This window comes from Argiope bruennichi, chromosome 8 (assembly GCF_947563725.1).
Source record: "Argiope bruennichi chromosome 8, qqArgBrue1.1, whole genome shotgun sequence".
Taxonomy (NCBI): Eukaryota; Metazoa; Arthropoda; class Arachnida; order Araneae; family Araneidae; genus Argiope; species Argiope bruennichi.
The window spans coordinates 107,253,646-107,271,164 of record NC_079158.1 but is presented as its reverse complement, the minus strand read 5'-3'; the positions used below and the strand labels follow the sequence as shown (position 1 = coordinate 107,271,164).

General features: G+C 30.2%; 1 protein-coding gene across 3 annotated transcripts in view; it reads right to left on the bottom strand.

The window, feature by feature from the left end:
* LOC129980895 (protein unc-93 homolog A-like) overlaps positions 1–13,197 on the bottom strand; it is a 40,970-nt gene extending 27,773 nt beyond the window's left edge. Inside the window, exons 1-3 of one of the 3 annotated variants that reach the window (XM_056091353.1) lie at positions 13,009–13,197; positions 3,955–4,360; positions 1,534–1,801 (exon numbers count right to left, since the gene is read on the bottom strand). The gene's annotated coding sequence lies outside the window, so the exon portion shown is untranslated. The remainder of the gene's footprint in view (positions 1–1,533; positions 1,802–3,954; positions 4,361–13,008) is intronic. The other 2 variants (XM_056091350.1, XM_056091351.1) reach the window with 2 other exon arrangements.
* Positions 13,198–17,519: the final 4,322 nt, after the last annotated feature.

Sequence of the window (17,519 nt, the reverse complement as noted above, 5' to 3'; positions counted from 1 at the left end):
TAGAGCGGATACCGATAAATTTTGAGCAAATACAAAAAAGGTTGATCGCTTGTTGCTCTATATTTTCAGCAATATATGAGCGCGATAGCTCAAAAACACAATGAATGGATATATCACATCTGGCATGAGATTTTGTGACTATCATTGTTTCTGGTATCAAATTTTTTTAAAAACCTATTTGATAAAACTCCTCTAAATCAAAAATTCGATTCATCTAATAATTCACGCTAAATTTAATACTTCGCGATTAATGTACGGAAATTCCATGCAAGGCTTTCTCTGAAATAGTACCTTTATTAGAGTGAATGCGAGAAAGTTCAGAAAGACCACTCCCTCTGCTCTTTTCAGTATACTTCATGTATGAGAACATTAAAGGGTTCCACTTAGGGTTTAAATTTTTCCCATCACTTTAGATAAAATTAAAACTTCAAGAATGCTAAATAATAATTATGGTTTTCCATGGAAGAGTACAAAATATAAAATAGACATGACATTCATCTATCATCCATTATAACTATACTTGTATACAGGGTGATTCAAAACTTATCGTTCAAATTACGTGGGGTGGTAGGGAATACGTCATAAAACCGATTTCACACAGGAAGGTATGTCCGCAAACGTTATCTGCATGGGCAAAATGGACAAGGCAAGGGAACACAAGGAAACAGTACATCTAATTAGTAGCGAATGTGACTTTTATTCCAACAAAGATAAAGTAAAAGTTAACAGTGGGTGCAGTTCGTGCCATTGATACGAATACAGGATATCCAGTGCCGTTGTATAGACTGCCCAATGTCTGAAGCGACCACTATTCGTGCAACACTGTCCCTTTCACTATGACGTGGATTTTGTACATATGGTCTTTCATGGCCAGGCACAAAAGGAAATCTACCGACATAAATCAAGTGACCTGGATGGCCAAGCGATCGTTCTGCCGATTGAGCTCCGAATGCTCGGGACAGGAAATAACGCGCAACAATTGTGCTGTGGTTTGGAGCTCCGTCGTGCTGATAACACATATCTCGGTGTAAATGTCGCAGGCATTCTCCGTAATATGCCCGGGCGTTTTTGAAAATATTCGATGGTCGATGCAACGGCGCTGGGAATCCCGTGTTTGTGTAAATAGTCGCAAATTTGATCACCTATTGTGAAGCACCAACTGGTAACGAATGTACTTTACCTTGTTGGAATAAAGGTCACATCCGTTACTACCACTTTACTCTGCTCTTTCATAGTGTCCACTTCACTTGTCCAATTTGTCCATGCAGATGAAGTTTGAGGGCATATTCACATGAAATCTTTTCCCTGAGATATTCCCTACCTTCCCACGAAATTTGAATGATAAGTTTTGAATTATCCGATATAGGGATTTCACTTCCACCCAAAGCACCATATATCCAATGACCATAGGATGGCACCACCGATAAACTGACAATTATATCTCAATTTCATAAAAAAATTGGGGTAAAGTTTCTTTAAAGGTTAACTCTTTCTAGTTACTCCAGTTTATATCATCTGAAACATCATACTCACCTTTCGTTTGAGACTGGAATATTCCACATAAAAAACCAAAAGCTCCACCTGCCAAGTAGAAAATAATGGGTTGTTGGGCGTCAGGGGTCCACAAGTAAAGCAAGACGAGACTCACTATGTTAATAATTTGACCGCAGATTAAAACGATTCTTCTTCCTAACTGCCTGGTCAGCAGACCGGAAATAATAGAGGATAAAGAGGCAGCGACACCGAAAAAAACAGAGACCAGTCCGATGCGTGAGGTGCTCCAGGAGCATGCGATGTATGACTACATATAGACAAAATTAGGAATAAGTACAAAAAGAAAATAACATTTTTTGGTATGGAAATTTTTGAAATTTTAATTACTCTTTTTAAAATAAATGATTCGTGATTTGTTTATTCTTTTCAAAAAGGGAAAATATTCATTAAATATATACAGTGCACTGCCGAATATCCAGCCTAATGTAGTGAAAAGGCAGGTCAAATAACAAAAATACCGGATAAGCCGGAGTTCTACGAACTCATTTCATTGCCCACCAACACCAGAAGACAAAGTTTTTATACCAAAACTCAATGTTATAAAACGTATTTTCACAATTCTTATTGAGTACTAAACCTCCATTTATCTCAATATGAACGTAGCCGCTCCCCGGTGAATCATAGAAGCAGTTGCCAGAAACGAATCGAGTTAAAATAGAAGCCTCTCTACTGGTAGTTTAAATATGTTTATATACTGCACTGCACGTTTCAGGAATTTGTTAGAAAAAAGGTAAGTTAAAGGATATAAATTGCTCACATTTTAACATAAATTTTGCGATGACCAAATTAAATGTAAGAAACATAAGTAAAATATTAACTTAAGGTGTAGGCCTAATTCTTAAGAAAATTGGCTGAAATTGATTTTATTACTTACTGTTAAATGATAAGAGTCAAAACTTGCAGTTTTTAAGTTTTGATACGTCCTTAATAGATGATGACTTAGTAGACGCCTTGCTTTCCTCATTTAAATACGATAAAAGAAAACTAGGCCTGATAGTTGCAAGCGGATACTCGGGAGTGTACTGCATTTAAACTGGCGGGTTTGGTATCCCCACATCCTTCATGAATACTCTCTAAAAAATGTGTTATCCCCCGAGAACGCTTTGCATGGCACTTGCAAACAATAGTAACGAAATATTAATTTTTGGCGTGAATTTAAAATTTTTACTGAATATGTCGTGTCATCCTTAGAGAGACTTTTGGCAATGAATACCTGCCGTGCTTTTTGTGGCATACGAAAAGCGAAATAAAAATACTAAAATCGAATTAAGAACGTTTTTCCCATTCGATTGATACAAAAATTTGATACAAAACTGAACTTATAGTTACAAAAATCCCACGCCAAATTTGATACAAAACTGCACCTACAGTCACAAACAGAGACGAAAGTGGGATTTTATATGGAAATGTGCATAGTAAACTCACTTGGTGTAAGGACAATAAGCCTTCAACTGTTGCAAAGCTAGACTACACCTCAAAAAAATTCTTTTGTTCATTTGGGATTGAAAAGGCGGAGTTTTCTACGAGCTCCTTCCTCAAGGTGAAACAATAAATTCTGCGAAATACTGTCATCAACTGAATCAGTTGAAAGCTGCCATAGGCAGAATTAATGAACCGATGAGATATTGTTTTTCATCATGACAACGCGAGACCACATATTGCATTAGTCGTCAGAGAGAAGCTTACGACTAATGCACTTCGTCAAATTCATGTTATAATATTGAAAATAGATTTTATGCATATTTTTGAAAGCATTGCTTGCTGTGCTTGTGTTAGAAATATAGATGTCTATTTTTACAGCTTAACCTTAGATTAGAGATAACAACTGACCTTCTATAATAAAATCACTATTTTAAAGACCATTTAGCCATATAGGTGCTGGTTATATTAATTATTTTAACCTTCCCAATAAAACTATTAAATATTCAACAGGAAATAATACGAGGGTAGCAACATAATTCGGCAGATTGGGATATTTTACCGCATCCTACATATTCTCCAGATCTCGCTCCGTCGGATTATTACTTCGTTCTGTCCTTAAAAAATACTCTTCACGATAAGCGATTTAAATCCATCAGCTGAATAAAAGCTAATCTCGAGGATTATTTCTTGTCCAAAGCACAAAAATTTTGGAAAGAAGACATAATGAGTTCCTGAGAGATGGAAGAAGGTAATAGAGCAAAAGAGTTCTTACATAACAAAATAAATAATATCTTAAACAGTAAATATTGTGTATTCATTTCATTTTAGATAAAAGAAAGGAACTTATGGGACACCCTAATACGTTCATTCAAATCTAATAAGAGCATTTCTTGAGCTTTAAATAAATTCAATATCAGATTTAGGACAAAAAGGGGAAATACAAATTCATTAAATTAAATAAAATGTACTTTAACATACCTTCGTGAAATCGGCGACATAAAAGGCGTGAAGCATGCTGGAACAAATGGTAAACGGTATTATAAGAAATTGTTCTTTATTTCTGATGAATTTAATGGTGGCAAAAATGTGATTCCACGATAGAGTCATTCGTCTTTTAGATTTTTCCAAGTGATCCACAAGTAGCCATATCAGTAGTACAGAAAGGATTCCACAGGCAAAGCACACGCCTGTGTAATATTGTCTGATATTTGCAGGGACTTCTTCTATTTTAGTATCAACACACACTTGGTCAGTATTACAGAAATCTGCCCCACAAGAACAGTTTGAAATTTTATCATAGTTATCCACACGTCCTGAGGCAAGCACATAGAAACTGATCGAATTACTCCAAACTTGTGCAGAACAAAATACGAAACCATGAAGGCTAAAAAACAAAGAATTCACTGAAATAAGAGATTTGGACTTTTGATTATGATTATTTTGAATATTTTTAATTCCTTGTAACTCGATAATATCTCGTTCTGTTTCCTTAATGGACTGGATGGCGTCAAACGATTTATGATCAGTGATTCTTTCGGAATTTAAGTCTTCAAAACCTTGATCATATTCTGTTATTTCTTCGAAAGTTTTTTCAGAACATTGTCGATTTGATTCTGCTTCACTTCCAGATTCAGAACGTTTATATGATGTCAGATATAGTGGTGGAGAAAATGCTAGAGAGTTCTCACAATTTTCTTCAAAGTTTAGACCTTCTGATTTTTCCATGAAGTCTTTTCCTAATAATTCTTTTGTTCCTTTTGTATTAGGTATCACAAGATTTGGAACGTAATTAGGGGATTTGTCTGTAAGGTCTATATAAAGGACTGAGCATTCATTAAAATATGTGCACTGAGCTCCCCAAAGCAGTGCGCAACCGATGCCAATCATGGCTGCTGATGGCACCAAAGTAATCCGTGAAGGATAGAAATTTGCTGCAATGTAAGGTAAATATAGAATCATGCCCACAAGTTGGGCATTCTTAGTACCAAGTTTTCTGACTAGATAACTAGAAAATAATAATGACGATATTCCGTTAGAAAGGTATAGGACAGCTTGAGCAGCCGTGCCTTTCTCTTTATTCATCGTCGTTTGCAGCATGCCTAAACCACTGAAAGCAGTGAACAACAAAAGGAATGATACGGATATTACAATCAAATTCTTAATGATTCTTAATTTGCTGAAGTTTGTGTTTTGTTGAGGGTATTCCATGCTTGGGTAATTGGGTAATTAAGACTTTGAAGTGTTTCTGAAAATTTCTTGCAGCATGTGATGAAATTGAGAAAATGCCTATAGATAAAAAAAAAAAAACTAATTTTTAAGCATTTGCGAACGTAGAATAATAGCAAATTTTGTTGCAATAAATAATTAAAATTCATTCACTGGGCTGATTCATTTATCTTTACTGGTTATTAAAAGAGAGACTTAACTGCATTAAAATGGTTCGTGTACACAATCAATAGAAAAAAATGCAACACGACTTTAATATCTATCACACTCTGAAGCTTAAATATATCTTTGTGGAGATAAACATGAACATCAAACTATATATTAGAGATGAAATTTAACCACACGCAAACAGTATTCCTAGAGTATCAAATGATCATCTAAAACGGCTAGTTTGTAATACATATTGTTACAAATCTGGGATGCTGCTTCCGAGCATGGTTGGTTCAATCACTGGAAAGACCATTTTACGATCAGCTCTGCTGGATGCTGATCGGATACCGAATCAGTAGTCTCAGCGCTTGGCAACAAACTTGGCGCTTTGGTGATGGATTTGGCGACATTGGCTACAAAATAGATAATACTGGAAACTTCCAGAATTTTAGCGATTGAGCCAATAGGAACCGAGATAAGCCTGATTGTTCTGGAACTTTGTCTGTCCTCCTCCGGGAACTATAAAAGGCCAACAATATCAAGCCGAAATCAATCATGGAAAGAATATACGACCTAATAATAGCCGCGAGGAGACTGTGGAAAATCATAGGCGTTAGGAGTGACAGTAGAGTGAAGTTAAATAGATTACCTCCTCCTGCTGAATTCTGTCCAACCGCGTTGTGTGCTGTTGTTGTTATTGCTATTTATTACTACTTTTAATCTACTGTTTGATGTAGTGTGTTGATATGTGTTTCCTGTTTTCGTCTCGGTTGTGTATTTATTGTATTATGTCTTCATGTTCAATAAACTTCGTTGTTTTCTACTCAGGCCTATTGATTGTGTGTTTCTTCATCGAATAACAAATCGTGAAAAGAACTCCTTAATTATTCGCAACAACATGCATACATTGAAGTTCGGTAAAGTCCTTTTGTTTTGCGTTATAATTTAAGTGGTTTATTTCAGAGAGAATCTAGGATTCCCATTTTTTATTCAAAATTTGTTGTAATGTCTCACAAAATCTTCAGCTTTGGAGAACAAAATTCACACTGATAAACGTAAATCAACCCTCTGTGTGGGAGCGTAAAGTAGGAACAAAATTTATGTTCTGTTGCATATGTGGGAAAGACCTCGGATCGGATTTTATAAACAACACAGACTAATAAACTGGGATTTTGCAATTTCCGCTTTTTGCACAACAGACTTTTCTAACAAAATCATTCATCAGTTTCCTGTAATTCATTCATCCATTAGAAGTTGCGTGAGATTTCACTAAATTTTTTGAATTCTATATAGAGAATAAAAATTGTAGCTACTATTCTACTAATAATAAAGATGAAGGCGTGAATGTGTGTGTGTGTGTGTGTGTTGGCGCATTACAAGCTAAAATCTTTCAGCTAGAACACCTAAATTTTACAGGAGAATTGATTTTGGAGAATAAAAATGTGCATCTCAGAGCGCCCTTGTGAATTTTTTTTTAAAATTTTAAGTAGAATTTCTATTAATTAAAATTTAAGCAGATATTTGGCATTTATATTGCCATAACGTTCTACGATATTATTGTAGAAAATTAATTTTTAACCATTTCTAAAACTTTTAAAAATTATCTTTTAATTGATACCAAATTAATTATGGTTGAATTCTTTAGTTGAGGTTTAATGAATTTTTAAACATATCTTAAGTTATTTTTTAGGAACGTTTATTGCAAGATTTAGAAAAATGCCCAATTATTTCCATTGTTACAATTGTTATTTTATCAAGAATTTTACAAATGTTACTAGTAATTAAGATATAAAAATTCGACTAGCTTTCATTATTAAATAGATTTCGGAAGCCTATCTTTAAAACCTTTTCGGGACGGGAGGCCTGTATCCTGCATGTACGTACAGGACGAAGCGTACGCGAAAGGATTCCTCCCACAGAAGAGAGGTTTTGCGGCCCTAAGCCAAAAATAAAAAAATTTATGTCCTAACATCGTCAGTTTTTCTACCTTTTTAGGCTGTTAGTGCATCTATAATATGAGTTCATTCTTCCTTTGATAAATCGCGTTTTCTTGTCATCATAAACCGAAATCAAAGCTTTCCGCAATAAATAGAAAAGTGCGCAAAATATATCCAGAAACTACGGAACATACACAGAATTCAAGGAAGAACCCAAAAAGAGTAGTTACGTTTAAACAGTAATAACAAAAAAGAAAAGATTTCGGAGGGAGATCAGAAACACGAATGATTCTATCAAGTGGACAGTTACACAACCCAACTCTGTTTTTTTACATAATTCATACCCCCGCCCCCTCGCAACAGCTGATGAAGAAAATACCAAAGGCTGAATATGAGCAAACTGAAGGTCAGGATACTAATACTATAATTATGTCAAAAGTAATGGGCACAGGGAGCCTTCTAGTGGCGTTTAAAAATTATTTCAGTTTAAATTGCACATATGTATCACCGTCCCATGAGTTCGATTTCTAGAAATTCACGGGTGGTAAGCTCCGCTGTGAGAGTCGTTCACTGGTGATACATATATGTCACGCCTGTTGGGAAAAGATTAGTAAAGTTTTTTAACCTTGGAAATCAAAGTTGACCTCTAACTTCAGAAGTATAGACTGCTAAAAAAAATCTATAGTTTCTTAAAATAAAAATTATATCTTTTAGTTTGATATTTTTCTTTTTTTATAATAGTGCACATAATTTTTCTTATTGAATCAGAGAACTTACTTCAATGCAACTTCAATTTTGAATGATTCTTCTTTCTGTTCTTATAATTAAAAAAAAATGTGCTTACTTCTCGCTTAAACTTAATCATAAAATTTTTGCTGAAATGACAGAAAACCTGAAAGGCATATAATTCAATGAACAAGACAATATATAACTGTTGAAATAGCTCTTATAAAACTGATGAAATGATATGAATAATTAAATGATATTTCTTAATGTTACGAATGATATTAATAATAAAATATGAATGTTTAATATATAATATATACAGATTAATATATGAACTCATATTGATGATATGAATGATATTAATATTAAATGATATTAATGATGATAAATAAAATGATTATTAAACTCCGAAGTTTAAAATGAGTTCGCTATTAATATTTATTTAGCTATTATTTACTACTGCATATTTACGAAGTCATATTCATGATTCAATAGATTTCTGAGTGTTTAAATTTCTAACAAATTATAAGAAAAAAATTCTATGAAATAAATTTTTACATAATAAATTTTAGTAAATTCATTAGAATAAGAAATATCGCTTGAAAATAGCATTGAGATGCTCATGTTTTGGTAGTTAATGTGAGGTAAAACTTGTTTTTATTATGCAATAATACTCGATGAAATCATGAAGAAAAAAATGTTCATATTTAAATTAATTTTTAATTAAAAATTTAATAACAATTTTAAAAAAACTTTCTTAGCAAATATATACTTTCCAAGAAATAATTACATACAGAATTTCGAAGCCTTAAGGTTTAAATTTTATAGCATGCTTTAAAATTTATTTTTCAAATCCTGCAATTTACTGATAGTATGCCAGTATATAAATATTTTTATATTAAAATAATTTTTCAAAGACAAATACTAATAATCTGATTTAAAAAAATCAATCTGTAATCTGCTTATGATTAAACAAAACATTGGCAATTATCGCCAGATTTTTCCACATGTAGCTTTCAGTGTATATTTCAAAAACATTCAATACAATATACCCTATTACAGCTTGTTAAAAAAAACGAAATCTTTAAAGACTTACATTATGCGTAATGATTCAAATTTTCCGCATCGTTTCAATTGCAACAGCGACAACGTTTAACACTTCATGTATAATTTAAATCTACTGGTTATGAAAGTTTTTCATAACTGCCGCATAACTATCTTATCGAGTACTTCGAAATATAAACATATACGATTCGATTCAGATTATTTGTGCTCTTGGTTTTTTATTTGATATCATTTGAATGAAAAATTATGTCTCATTTGCATTTCAGAAAATGAAAATATGAACAAGTGAGAAAACAATCTTTCAGTCCTTTTCCAACTTCTTCTCTTTTTATTTCAATTATCTACTCTTTGATCTTTAATTTATGATTACCTTAATATAAATAAAAGTGATTGTGGCTGCATATATATGTCTTCTCTTAAACAAGTCCATCGAATTCTAAAAAATTTTAATTCCGCGGATCATAAAAAGACGTTTGGGAAAATAAAAATAAAAATTTCGGCATTAAAAAAAATGTAAATACTTTTTTTGAGATATAACAATCGTATGGATAATCTTCTTAAAAATATTTTTAATGACAAGCTCTTAATTGCTGAATTTACGATTCTTTCTCTTCAGATTCTGTTATTTTGTATTTATTATGCAATTTAGTATTTTTTTTGTTATATTTATGGTTTTTATATTATATTATGATACGATACTGTGAGGGTGATTTTTGTTCGAATTTTCTATGTTTAGAACTGCTCAAATAAATTCTGTCTTTTTTTAAAATGTTTTAATATTTGGATAAAAGATATTCTTCAATAATGTTTTTTAAAAATTAGTTGGGGGTTTGATTAAAAATTCTCAAAATAACAATACACCGTACAACCACAAAAACTTCAGGATTTAAAAAATGTTAATGCTTTATTATTAATAAACTATGTAATTGTTACGAAACATTCATTTATATATTCTTATTTTTCCACATTAATAAACAAAATTTTAAGGAACTATTGAATAATTTTAAGCAATTAGAATTAATTAATAATTTTAAATATCGTTAAAAGAAAGTAAAAATCTATGAAAAAACAGTACATATTGACATACGAAGACACCAACGAAAAAATCTATTTAAAAAAAACCATATATAATATTTTTAATGATAAATGTTAATTTTCAAAAAAAATAACATTTTAATATTACAGAAAATATATTTATATTTTTTGCAAGGGGTGTAATTGAGGCATTTTTCGAAATATTATGTATTTTTTGCACATGCGATGAAAACCAGCGGAAATAAATTACCAAACACTTTCTGTTATACTCTCTAACAAATGTATTTGATTTATCAACAGTATGCCAATTGTGAACGATAGTTACGAAAAAATCTATTAAAATGCGATATTCGATCATTTTTTTTAAATTTAAAAATTGAGTAAAAATTTTTTCCTATAATTTTATGTTCTAAAGTTATTCAGAGAAAACGACAAAGTTGATATTAACTTTTAATGAGAAATTTAATTATAATATTGTTGAAAATTCTTTCTGATCAGCTATCAAAAAGTAACTATTCGCGAAATGTGGTAGTTCTTCCTCAGACAATGATTTGCCCAACAGACAATTTTCAAAGTTTTTATTTTTATTTTTATTATTATGCATGACACATTAAGCAAATAACAAATAATATGTCAGGCTATCAAAGGATCATATTGGAGCAGAAGAAAAAAATTCCAGTGCCATTTTGCTATCAACATTCCACATTTTAAAGTGATTGTTCATTTTTTCATTTCAAAAAATAATTTTATTGAGAAAAACATGTTGCTTCTTCCACATGTCCTATTATTAAAAACTCATTTTAAAAGCTAAAGTATTATTATTATTATAAACAAGAATAAAACAATTTGATGTTTTATATTTTCTCAATGACATGTGCTGCCATCTATCAAATAAGTGAGAAATTAAATAACTGTCTTAATAATTTTTTCCTTGTACTTTCGGTTATGAATAAAATTTCGAAGTTATGGCAATACGAGAAAAAAATTAAAATCAATAGGAAGAAATAGGAAAAATTAAGAATGAAATACCTTTTATATTAAATATCTCAAGACATTTTGTAATCGAGATATATTTACTACCAAGCAATGCAAGCACACATTTCGTTATTAAAATTCCGTCGAGTATGAAATAAAAGATTTCGCCGTATGTGTGTGATAAATTGTCTATTGCGAAAGAAGGAAAAAAACACATACCTCTTCATTCCACAATATTTAACTTTTTTAAAGTTTTCAGGGCACTAAATTTTTATTAACAATTCCTAAATAGTCAATATTCTAAAGTTAGTAAAGATAATAACGACATTTTTAAAAGAAAATATATAACGGTGAATACTGCGCACGCATTTAAAAATGTTTGCTTTTTACCTTCTCATATACGCATTATAAAGAATTTTAATCGTCAAAAAAATTCGAATTACAGATTTTGAATAATATCCACGCATCAACTTTCCAGAGTTCCAAAAACACTTTTTTGGAAAAAGTCTGTCTGTTTGTCCGGTTGTCTGTGACAAAGATAATTCAAGCACTCTTTGCGGTAGAGGTTTAAAATTTGGTATGTGGTCTTTACAAGGAATTTGTAGCTTTATATCAAACTTGGAGCAATATCCGCTCAGATGAACTCTGTCTGTCCGGCGTTTCGAATATAAGTTAACACGGTAATTACAAAACGAAGAGAGCTAGATTAGGCACACAAATTTAACATCTATAGTATAAAAAATTACCAAATTTGGAGTAAATACAACGAGGAGTTGACCGTCTGTCGGTCTGTACTTTCAGAAATGTGTAATAACTCAAAAACACGAAGACTTAAATGCATCAAAATAGGTGTAGAATTTTGTAACGTGCAGATTTGTGTTAAATTTTTGTTTCAATCGATTGCGAAAAATATCTCTAAAGTGCAAATTTGATATTTGGATGCTATTTATTTCATGTCATGTATTAATGGATAAATATTTCGCCAAGGACACGATAGATTCAGTAAAAAAAATGCTAAATTCAAGCCAAAATTTAATATTTCGTAACTATTGCACGCCAGTGCCATTTAATATTTTTATTAGAGAGTAGCAAAAAGAAACTTCGGGAAAACGTATCCTGATGGTATTCTATGTAATAAAAGTTAAAATAAAAATACCTGCAAAAAGGCAAAAACACACACACACACACAAAATATATATAGAGATATAATTACACGATAAATAGATTTAAGACTTCATCAAAAATGCAATTGATATTGTTCAAATTAATTTTGAAAAATTGATTAAAAAGCAAAGTAAACCTGTATGGAAAATTTTTTTTTAAAGACAATTTTAAAATGTCGTTAAAAAATTTGTAAGCCAGTGTCTTTCAAAGCTATGGCGGAAAAAAATGTAGAATCGTCTAATCCTCTTTTCCACTCCCTTTAGTAGCACAGTTGTAATTTCTTCAATAATTATAGAAAAACCTTGTAACCGGGCAGACAGACTTTCCCTGCATGGACTTTGCTCAGAATTTAATATTACTCTGCAAGTTTAACATACCTAATTTCATTCATCTTGCTAAAAACTGTTTTCAGTTATTGTGTTCGTACATCAATAACTTCACTCTCGGAGGTATGAAACATGAAAATTCGTCAAAATCTGTAAATTGATTTTTTTTTTACGATTTTTCATTGTATACTTCTCATAAAATAATGTAAAAAAACATATAATAATTTCCTTCGATTTTAAAGAAAATACACAGGCAAATATCAAATAAAGAAAAGCCTATATGATTTTTAATGAGGCGCATGTTGTAAATGTAAACATGTCGATGTATGAAAATATCTCGCTGGCTGCTTTTTTCAACATTTTTGCAGCTGCACTTAATTCAACACTTCACCTATTACATATATAAGTATTATAACATAAACACCTACTTGACGTGTCAAATTCTTCATTCAGTCAGAAGTGTTACGCATTCCCTCCCTCGTCCATAGGGGTTCTTTTACGATTTGATGTTCGATGCAGAAATAAACAGTCCTTTAGTAGAAAAGACGACGACTTTTATTACACTGGAAAAGACGAATGCGCAGAGACGACAAACACCCAGACGACAAATATATACAGCCCAGACGATTAGATAGCAGCACACTACAAGTAACAGTTGTTTACGAGTCGTAAACGGTAGTGATAACAGCCACACCACACAAAAAAGCAAACAAACAATTCAGAATCGCCTTTTCATCATATCAACGGAATAATCATGCGATTCTTACCTGAATTTCAGCATTTCTTTATACGTACCTCTCGTGATTTAAGGCAATAAATTTCATCGCTGATTTAAATGCAAGCCATTTTCCTTTTTTATCAAATGCTTACTGGCTCAGTTTTCTTCCGTAATTGAAAGTTCAGGAAGAGAGCTTCTGATACTTATCTGCGCAGTTTCTATAAGAAGCTAGAAAGTGAAGTTATACTACTGCGAAAGACAACATACCATTAACAGATAGATCCCCCTCAGACTTAAGTTTTTAATGATACTATCATGTCATTGAACCCGACTCTATCCTTGATGGAAGAGATTTTATAAAATGGTTCGAATTATTATTTTTAAATGACATTCTTTAGCCTAAATGGACTTCGGCAAAGCATGTTATGTATGAAATTAACATTATTCAAAACACAGTCCAGTGCCGCCATTTGGGCAGGAAATTGCCCCATTTAGGGTGTCATTACTTTTTGGTCCCTGATGTAAAGATTTCTCGAAACTTTAGTTAGACTTTTTTAAATTAATATTAACTGAAATTTTAATGTGGTTTTTTCCCCTCGATAACATCGAAGCCTAATTTCCCACACAACTTACTCAACTTTGAATGTAATTGAATTATAAAGGTTTTTGACTTGAATGTCTGCTCTAAAATTAAACATTTTTTAAAAATATTTTCAGAACTTGTTTATTATTAATCTATTAATTTAATTAAATTTTTATTTAATACTAGTGGTACAAATTTGAAAAAAATAAATGCTTTTACACTTCTAATAATATTTATAATTACAAATCATTAATAAAAAACATACAGCATAAAACAACAGAAACTTAATTTATTTGTCTAAACAAATTTTTGTCAACGTTTTAGACAAATTAATAATAATTAAATAAATTTAACAAAATAAAATAATATTTCGATTTTCACTACACTAATAAGAGCATGCATTGAAAAATTCTTTTTTATTTTGAACTGTACATATTTTTATTTCCTTAAAATGAAAGTCGATAAATCTTTCCAAAAAAAGACTAAAGGAAATAAATATTCAGCTGCGCGGATAATGAATGTTTCATCGCCTTTGATCATATTTCAAAGAACTCGATAAGATACATAGTGTGATTATATACAAATTTTCTGCATTATCATTCAGATGTATATAGTGCAAAATATTAATGCTATTTCAATTACAATGAAGTAAAATGTTTGACCCATTGTGCGTAAAGAAAGGTTTTGAAAGTTTGCATTTTTTTAAAGGAATAGCAGTGTACATTACATCCAATGCCTGAGAAATATACTCTGGATATTGAAAAAAAAAATTAGCTAACACCTCCAATGTTAGAGTTGATCAAAAACAATTAGCCGATTGATTGTTCAGATAGAAATATTAAGAATTGTCTCAAAAAATTATTTTATCATGAAAATTTTTATAGGTCGACTCATCTGCAAATTTGCGGATATGAAAATCGTTTAATTTAAATCAATGACTGGGTTTGTTATACTTAACTATATTCAGTTTACTGTACCAATCAGAACTTGAAAAAGCAAGCAATAATTTGAGAATACATTTGTTAAATTTAATTATATTGATAACGTCACCTTAATAAAATATACAATTCTTCATGAAGCACTTTGATAAAAACCTTGATTATTTTTACATGACCTTCAGCTCTTTAAAAATTATTTTCATTTTTAAATATTTCTTAATAAAGATTTCAGCCTTTTTATGATTGATTTCTTATAATTTTTAAAAGTTACTTTTTTAGTTTTTTAAAAATAAGAGTTTATAGTTTAAAAAATTTTAATAATTTTTCAATGTTTTTAAGATTTAGTGTTTATAATCTTTAGTTCATAATATGTTTTTTAATTCAATGTTTGCATTTTTTAAAGTCTTAATTCATTTTAATGGATTGAGATTAAATGTTTACAGCTATCTTTATTTGATTGGTATTTATTTTGAGTCATGTAATGCAATAAGCGGAGTTTCTATGTTTTTTATTTACTTTAAATAAAATTAAGTCGTATTTTAATATTTTATTTATACGATGTTTTGTTTCTATTTGAATTATTTAACTTTTTTGAATAATCAGAGATTGATAGTAAGATTGATAAGTTCTTTGCAAATATAAAATATGTGTTATGAAAAATCTAAATAATAATTATATTAGTTTTTATTAAATGATTTTTAATAATAGTTTATTTATCTGACGGATTCTTTTTTGTTAATTTGAATAATTTTTAATACATTGTTTCTCTTTTTTGTATTACATCTTAACTACTATTTCCGAAACTAGTATAGTAATTTTAAGTATAATTGATAATTAAAATGCTTTATCACTATATTTATCAATATTTAATTCTATTATTTTATACACATTGGTTGTAGAAATAAATATATTCTTCACCTGAAATTAAAAATTAAAATAAACTATCAGAGCCTCTAAACACGTATAAAGTAAATGTCTTTAGAGCTCATTTACAAAGAATAAATTGAGAAAATTCACCATCATTTCGTAAATGTACAATTTAGAATATTGGCAACCGATTTATAAGAAATAGAAAAAATGTTTGCATTAAGGTCCCCAATTGTAAAATGGGGTTGTAGACTGAATTTTGATATAAAATTTATAGAAATAGAAAAAAGAAATTTTCTCTGATAAAAAGATTTTTTCAGGTCTATTAATTAAAATTTAATGGACATTTTAATACAGAAATGCTCTTTTAATTGATACATTTTGTGTTCAACATTTAATTGAATTTTATTACATTACAATTTGGTCGTTAATTTAAAGATTTCAAACGTTAAGAAAATGAATGGAAGAAGCGAAAACATAAATTGCTATGTCCACAGATGTATCATAAATATGAAATGTAAGAACTAATGCAACATTTCTGGATTAAAATTCCATTAAAAGCTTGAATAATTAGGTAAAGTTATCTTTTAAAATTTCTATGCCTATTTCATTGCCAAAACTCAGCCTGGAGCTCCTTTTTCTCCAACTGACAAATACTTTTTACTTTATTTTTCTTCATGAATCTTTACCCCATGGTCTATATAGCATGTGTCCGAAAATATCTTACGCTTAATTCAGTGCATTTTAAATCAGCCCATAATATCTAAATTTTAATTGAATCGACAATTTAAACAAATGAGTCGAAAACTGCTGCGCTGTATATATTTAAAAAGCCTATTTCTGTTTATTTTTTAACCTATCTTTTACTTGATATTCTCTGCACTAACGTTTTTTTTAGTGTTTATTTCTTATTCAAACTGTTGAATCAATTATTTCCTCCAATTATATTGCAACACTGAATTCACGCTTAATTCAGTGCATTTTAAGTGAGCCCATAATATCTAAATTTTAATTGAATCGACAATTTAAACAAATGAGTCGAAAACTGCTGCGCTGTATATATTTAAAAAGCCTATTTCTGTTTATTTTTTAACCTATCTTTTACTTGATATTCTCTGCACTAACGTTTTTTTTAGTGTTTATTTCTTATTCAAACTGTTGAATCAATTATTTCCTCCAATTATATTGCAACACTGAATTCACGCTTAATTCAGTGCATTTTAAGTGAGCCCATAATATCTAAATTTTAATTGAATCGACAATTTAAACAAATGAGTCGAAAACTGCTGCGCTGTATATATTTAAAAAGCCTATTTCTGTTTATTTTTTAACCTATCTTTTACTTGATATTCTCTGCACTAACGTTTTTTTTAGTGTTTATTTCTTATTCAAACTGCTGAATCAATTATTTCCTCCAATTATATTGCAACACTGAATTCACGCTTAATTCAGTGCATTTTAAGTGAGCCCATAATATCTAAATTTTAATTGAATCGACAATTTAAACAAATGAGTCGAAAACTGCTGCGCTGTATATATTTAAAAAGCCTATTTCTGTTTATTTTTTAACCTATCTTTTACTTGATATTCTCTGCACTAACGTTTTTTTTAGTGTTTATTTCTTATTCAAACTGCTGAATCAATTATTTCCTCCAATTATATTGCAACACTGAATTCACGCTTAATTCAGTGCATTTTAAGTGAGCCCATAATATCTAAATTTTAATTGAATCGACAATTTAAACAAATGAGTCGAAAACTGCTGCGCTGTATATATTTAAAAAGCCTATTTCTGTTTATTTTTTAACCTATCTTTTACTTGATATTCTCTGC